Genomic DNA, 7,500 nt, shown 5'->3' on the forward strand with positions numbered 1-7,500 from the left:
GGTTGGTTAACGACTTGTCCCGGCCGGGCTGGTTAACGACTTGTCTCGCCGACGTTGGTTAACGACTTGTCCCGGCCGGGCTGGTTAACGACTTGTCTCGCCGACGTTGGTTAACGATTTGCCAGGGCCCGGTCGGGCAACCCGATTGCCCGCCCGGGGATTGGGTTCGGGCTAGGGTTAGGGTTAGGGTTAGGGTTAGGGTTAGGGTTAGGGTTAGGGTCAGGGTTAGGGTTAGGGTCGGGGTTGGGGTTAGGGCTCGGGTTAGGGCGGGGGTTAGGCTTAGAGCTGGGGTTAGGATTAGGGTTAGCGTTAGGGTTAGGGCTGGGGTTAGGGTTAGCGTTAGGGTTGGGGCTAGGGTCAGGGCTAGGGCTAGGATATGGGTTGGGGCTTGGGCTGGGGCTAGGGTTAGGGTTAGGGTTAGGGTTGGGGTTGGGGTTAGGGTTAGGGTTAGCGTTCGGGTTGGGGCTAGGGCTCGGGTGAGGGCGGGGGTTAGCTTTAGGGTTAGGGCTGGGGTTAGGGCTAGGGTTGGGGTTGGTGTTAGGGTTAGGGTTAGCGTTCGGGTTGGGGCTAGGGCTCGGGTTAGGGCGGGGGTTAGCTTTAGGGTTAGGGCTGGGGTTAGGGCTAGGGCTGGGTCTAGGGTCAGGGCTAGGCCTAGGATATGGGTTGGGGCTTGGGCTGGGGCTAGGGCTCGTGCTATAGCCAGGGTTAGTTTTAAGGTTTGGGTTGTGCTCCTGGCAGGTCCGCACGCGTCATACCTCGGCGGGTGGCCGCGAGGGGACGTCTTCGGAGGGCCGTGCCGGCCGAGGGGCGGCTCCTCCGTCGGGACTACAGGAGATCGCACCGCCCATCGCAGTCCTCGGCAGACGTCGAAATTATTCCAAGTCCCGCCGCATTAGGGTTGGTTAACGACTTGTCCCGGCCGGGCTGGTTAACGACTTGTCTCGCCGACGTTGGTTAACGACTTGTCCCGGCCGGGCTGGTTAACGACTTGTCTCGCCGACGTTGGTTAACGATTTGTCTCGCCGACGTTGGTTAACGACTTGTCCCGGCCGGGCTGGTTAACGACTTGTCTCGCCGACGTTGGTTAACGATTTGTCTCGCCGACGTTGGTTAACGACTTGTCCCGGCCGGGCTGGTTAACGACTTGTCTCGCCGACGTTGGTTAACGATTTGCCAGGGCCCGGGCGGGCAACCCGATTGCCCGCCCGGGGATTGGGTTCGGGCTAGGGTTAGGGTTAGGGTTAGGGTTGTGGTTGGGGTTAGGGCTCGGGTTAGGGCGGGGCTTAGGCTTAGAGCTGGGGTTAGGATTAGGGTTAGGGCTGGGGTTAGGGTGAGCGTTAGGGTTGGGGCTAGGGTTAGGGTTAGGGTTGGGGTTAGCTTTAGGGTTAGGGCTGGGGTTAGGGTTAGGGTTAGGGTTCGGGCTAGGGTCAGGGCTAGGGCTAGGATATGGGTTGGGGCTTGGGCTGGGGCTAGGGTTAGGGTTAGGGTTAGGGTTGGGGTTGGGGTTAGGGTTAGGGTTAGCGTTCGGGTTGGGGCTAGGGCTCGGGTTAGGGCGGGGGTTAGCTTTAGGGTTAGGGCTGGGGTTAGGGCTAGGGTTGGGGCTAGGGTCAGGGCTAGGCCTAGGATATGGGTTGGGGCTTGGGCTGGGGCTAGGGCTCGTGCTATGGCCAGGGTTAGTTTTAAGGTTTGGGTTGTGCTCCTGGCAGGTCCGCACGCGTCATACCTCGGCGGGTGGCCGCGAGGGGACGTCTTCGGAGGGCCGTGCCGGCCGAGGGGCGGCTCCTCCGTCGGGACTACAGGAGGTCGCACCGCCCATCGCAGTCCTCGGCAGACGTCGGAATTATTCCAAGTCCCGCCGCATTAGGGTTGGTTAACGACTTGTCCCGGCCGGGCTGGTTAACGATTTGTCTCGCCGGCGTTGGTTAACGATTTGTCTCGCCGACGTTGGTTAACGATTTGCCAGGGCCCGGTCGGGCAAACCGATTGCCCGCCCGGGGATTGGGTTCGGGCCAGGTTTAGGGTTAGGGTTAGGGCCAGGGCTAGGGTTAGGGCTGGGGTTAGGTCTAGGGTTAGGGTTAGGTTCAGGGTTAGGGCTGGGGTTAGGTTTAGGGTTAGGGCGGGGGTTAGGGTTAGCGTTAGGGTTAGGGCCTGGGTTAGGGTTACGGCTGGGGTTAGGGTTAGGGTTAGGGCTAGGGCTAGGATATGGGTTAGGGCTTGGGCTGGGGCTAGGGCTCGTGTTATGGCGCTCGGCCAAAACTACGGCTTCCGCCGAATTCAAAACCTACAAGGTCCCGCGGCGGGGAGCAGCCGGGGGACGTGTTGGGAGCGACGTTCGGACCGAGGGGCGGCACTTTCGGAGGGTGGACCGGAGGTCGGTTAACCAATCGTCACGAGCCGGGGAACGGAAGAACTGTTCGCGCCGGGCTGCTGCCTAAGTCTTTGTCCTGTTCTGCCCGTCAGCACCGGACCCGGTCGGTTACCGCAGAGCCGGCTCGGGACTGGTTAACGACTTGTCCCGGCCGGGCCGGTTAACCATTTCTCTCGCCGACGTCGGTTAACGATTTGCCTGAGCCCGGTCGGTTAACCAATTGTCACGAGCCGGCGAACGGAAGAACTGTCCGCGCCGGGCCGCTGCCTAAGTCTCTGTCCTGTTCTGCATGTCAGCACCGGACCCGGTCGGTTACCGCAGTGCCGGCTGGGGTCTGGTTAACGACTTGTCCCGGCCGGGCCGGTTAACCATTTGTCACGCCGAAGTTGGTTAACGACTTGTCCCGGCCGAGCCGGTTAACCATTTGTCTCGCCGACGTCGGTTAACGATTTGCCTGAGCCCGGTCGGTTAACCAATTGTCACCGAGCCGGCGAACGGAAGAACTGTCCGCGCCGGGCCGCTGCCCAAGTCTTTGTCCTGTTCTGCATGTCAGCACCGGACCCGGTCGGTTACCGCAGTGCCTGCTGGGGTCTGGTTAACGACTTGTCCCGGCCGGGCCGGTTAACCATTTGTCACGCCGAAGTTGGTTAACGACTTGTCCCGGCCGAGCCGGTTAACCATTTGTCTCGCCGACGTCGGTTAACGATTTGTCCCAGCCGGGCCGGTTAACCAATTGTCACGAGCCGGCGCGAACGGAAGAACTGTCCGCGCCGGGCCGCTGCCTAAGTCTTTGTCCTGTTCTGCATGTCAGCACCGGTCCCGGTCGGTCACCGCAGTGCCGGCTCGGGTCTGGTTAACGACTTGTCCCGGCCGGGCCGGTTAACCATTTGTCTCGCCGAAGTCGGTTAACGATTTGCCTGAGCCCGGTCGGTTAACCAATTGTCACCGAGCCGGCGAACGGAAGAACTGTCCGCGCCGGGCCGCTGCCCAAGTCTCTGTCCTGTTCTGCATGTCAGCACCGGACCCGGTCGGTTACCGCAGTGCCGGCTGGGGTCTGGTTAACGACTTGTCCCGGCCTGGCCGGTTAACCATTTGTCACGCCGAAGTTGGTTAACGACTTGTCCCGGCCGAGCCGGTTAACCATTTGTCTCGCCGACGTCGGTTAACGATTTGCCTGAGCCCGGTCGGTTAACCAATTGTCACCGAGCCGGCGAACGGAAGAACTGTCCGCGCCGGGCCGCTGCCCAAGTCTTTGTCCTGTTCTGCATGTCAGCACCGGACCCGGTCGGTTACCGCAGTGCCTGCTGGGGTCTGGTTAACGACTTGTCCCGGCCGGGCCGGTTAACCATTTGTCACGCCGAAGTTGGTTAACGACTTGTCCCGGCCGAGCCGGTTAACCATTTGTCTCGCCGACGTCGGTTAACGATTTGCCTGAGCCCGGTCGGTTAACCAATTGTCACCGAGCCGGCGAACGGAAGAACTGTCCGCGCCGGGCCGCTGCCCAAGTCTTTGTCCTGTTCTGCATGTCAGCACCGGACCCGGTCGGTTACCGCAGTGCCTGCTGGGGTCTGGTTAACGACTTGTCCCGGCCGGGCCGGTTAACCATTTGTCACGCCGAAGTTGGTTAACGACTTGTCCCGGCCGAGCCGGTTAACCATTTGTCTCGCCGACGTCGGTTAACGATTTGCCTGAGCCCGGTCGGTTAACCAATTGTCACCGAGCCGGCGAACGGAAGAACTGTCCGCGCCGGGCCGCTGCCCAAGTCTTTGTCCTGTTCTGCATGTCAGCACCGGACCCGGTCGGTTACCGCAGTGCCTGCTGGGGTCTGGTTAACGACTTGTCCCGGCCGGGCCGGTTAACCATTTGTCACGCCGAAGTTGGTTAACGACTTGTCCCGGCCGAGCCGGTTAACCATTTGTCACGCCGACGTCGGTTAACGATTTGCCTGAGCCCGGTCGGTTAACCAATTGTCACCGAGCCGGCGAACGGAAGAACTGTCCGCGCCGGGTCGCTGCCTAAGTCTCTGTCCTGTTCTGCATGACAGCACCGGACCCGGTCGGTTACCGAAGTGCCGGCTCGGGTCTGGTTAACGACTTGTCCCGGCCGGGCCGGTTAACCATTTGTCACGCCGAAGTTGGTTAACGACTTGTCCCGGCCGAGCCGGTTAACCATTTGTCTCGCCGACGTCGGTTAACGATTTGCCTGAGCCCGGTCGGTTAACCAATTGTCACCGAGCCGGCGAACGGAAGAACTGTCCGCGCCGGGCCGCTGCCCAAGTCTTTGTCCTGTTCTGCATGTCAGCACCGGACCCGGTCTGTTACCGCAGTGCCTGCTGGGGTCTGGTTAACGACTTGTCCCGGCCCGGCCGGTTAACCATTTGTCACGCCGAAGTTGGTTAACGACTTGTCCCGGTCGGGCCGGTTAACGATCTGCCAGGGCCCGGTCGGGAACTCGATTGCCCGCCCGGGGACTGTTGTCTTGCTCCACCGCACGGCCGGGGGGGTCGGTCGGCACGGCTAACGAGCCGTCCGAGAACTGCCGGTTAACCAGTTGCCCGGTGGCAATTCGTTAACTGAGTCCGCTCCGGAAGTCTGGATGCGGGTCGGATTTGAGGGTCGTAGCCGGGCAGGAGTTCCAGAGGCTCGGCAGCCGGGGTCAGATACGGCCGCCCCTTTGACACATGCAATTTCTGTACGGGGGCATTGGCGGGGTTTCCGGAGATTTACGGGGAGGCGTTTTTCTCGACCACTTAGGAGTGGTCGACGGGCGTTACGGGCCTCCCCACTTCGTTAACCCGGGCCGCGCGGCGGTATTTCCGCACGCTTCCCAAGGTCGCCCGTATGGATTTTCGGACGAATTCCCAATGGCGGAAGTCAGTCAGCGGGACGTATCCGCAGGCCCAAGCCGACCGAGGGGCAGCATATACGGGCTGACTACCGGTGCTCGGGCCGCCGAATCGAAACCTTGCCCGAATGATTTTCTGACAAAGTCCCGCGGCGGGGAGACGCGAGGGGACGAATTCGGAGGGTCGTGCCGGCCGAGGGGCGGCATTTTCGGTGGGACTACCGCAGGTCCCTCCGCCAAAAATAGGGCTACGGCCCGATCGAAAATCTGACAAAGTCCCGCTGCGGTGAGCCGCGAGGGGACGTATTCGGAGGGCCGTGCCGGCCGAGGGGCGGCATTTTCGGTGGCACTACCGCAGGTCCCACCGCCGATCCGAGACCTTGGCAGAAGTCGAAATTATTCCAAGTCCCAACTCGGAAGTCGGAATGAAGGCTGATTCGGGGCCCTGCTGCCGGCCGAAGCGGACGATGCACGGCGGCACTACCGGAGGGCCGACCGCCGACAGAGGCGCGTGCTCCCGGCGCCGCGCCGGTTAACCAATTGACGGCGGAAGTCTGTGAAGGTCGGATCCAGCCCGTCGGGCGGGCCCGAGGTGCGACGAGGCCGGCGTGAGCTCCGGGCGTCTTACCGCCGGTTTGACACACGTCATTGTTGTACGGTCAGTCGCGGCGCCGGTTAACCAGTTAGGCCCGGAGAGCGCTATGAAGGTTGCATTTGCCCCGCCTGGCCGGGCCAAGGTACGACCTGCCCGGCAGGACTTCCGGCAGGCGTCCCGCCGACTTGACACATGCAATTTCTGTACGGGGGCATTGGCGGGGTTCCCGGAGATTTTCGGGAACACGTTTTCCAGAGGCACTTAGACGGATTTCCAGTGGTACGGTTGACACACGAGACAGACAGACAACACAACACACACAGTGCGGAGGCCGAAGTGAACCTTCGGGGGGTTATTTCGGACTCAGTAAGCGGGAGGCCAGGCGAGCTCCGACTTACAGTGATTTATAGACAGGAAAGGCTTTTGAATGCTTACCGAGGTGAAGGCAGACGGGAAGTCCGAGGACGCGCCAGGGGCTCCGGACAGGGTCTGAGCGGGAACCGTGGGCGACGGCCGGCAGACCGACGGGTAGCCAAAAGCCTTTTAGGAGGGGAGCACGCACTTTGTGTGACGGAGACTTGTGTGGGAACCAGCCTGCCACGGGTGCCCTCGCGAGTGTCGTCTGCGGAGACCTCTGTTCCCCGATCGATGCGGCTTGGTCGGTCCTACCTTTGGGAGAGGCCGAGTGGAAGCGACGGTCTCGACACGTGCGGCGAACTTCCACGCTCGGCTCGTTACCATCTCCGGAGGTGGGTTGATGGGTCTGCCGCGGGGCGGCCCGATACCGACCGAGGTCTTCATGCTTCGGACGGAATTGGACGTTGGGCATTCGCACGTTTGCACCGCGATCGATCAGCCGGATTCCCCCGCCGGCGGACGAGACTGCTGCGCCCACGGATGACGGGGGCCGGGCGGGCGGCCGTCGACCATCCCGAGAAGGCAGGCACACACGCGCTCCATACCTAGGCGGTGAAGGTGCGGACCTCACCGGAGCGGACGACGGGGCGGGATGGCGAGGCGCTCACCGGCGCGGCGTTGGCCCCGGGCCGTCGGAGGCGAGCGGCGACCGTCGACCGTCCCGAGAGCCAACTCGGCAGGAGCGGTGCGGGTGCGGACCCCACCCAGCGACGCGGCTCGAGAGGGGGCGGCGCGGCGCCGCGACGAGCATGGCCCCGAGAGTGCAGGGGACGGGCGCGCCGGCCGCAGCAGCACTCTCTCGCGCCGCACAGGCAAGGCGAGAGAGTCGGGGGAAGTCCGAAAACCAGAGTGGCAAGAGATGCCCGTGCAGCCACGCAACCGAAGCGTTGATCCTCGGTCACGAACGAGAGGGAGGAGAGGCCCTGCGCGTGCGGTGGCCCCGACCGACGGCCGGCCGGTGTGCGATTCACTCGAGGTCGGGCGACACCCGCGCGTCCCCTCCCCGCTCCCGCAGAGGCCGGAGACGTCCGGTCGCCACAGCGGTCCGCGTGCAGCCTCCGGTTCCGCGAGAAGGCCAGTCTCCTCGGGGCGAGGAGAGCCTCAACTCGGCGAGCGGTCCGGCGGGCGGTGCAGAAAGTTGTCGGTACGTTTCTCGGCATTCGCACACGAATCCGGAGAGTGAGAAAGGGGTGTCCGCGACGCGTACGTGGGCCAGGGGCGCGTGCGGCGGAGCGACACCCAGCGGACTCCCGCGACCCGAGGGGAGCCGCCGATG

This window comes from Hypanus sabinus, unplaced genomic scaffold, assembly GCF_030144855.1.
Source record: "Hypanus sabinus isolate sHypSab1 unplaced genomic scaffold, sHypSab1.hap1 scaffold_2290, whole genome shotgun sequence".
NCBI classification, from domain to species: Eukaryota; Metazoa; Chordata; class Chondrichthyes; order Myliobatiformes; family Dasyatidae; genus Hypanus; species Hypanus sabinus.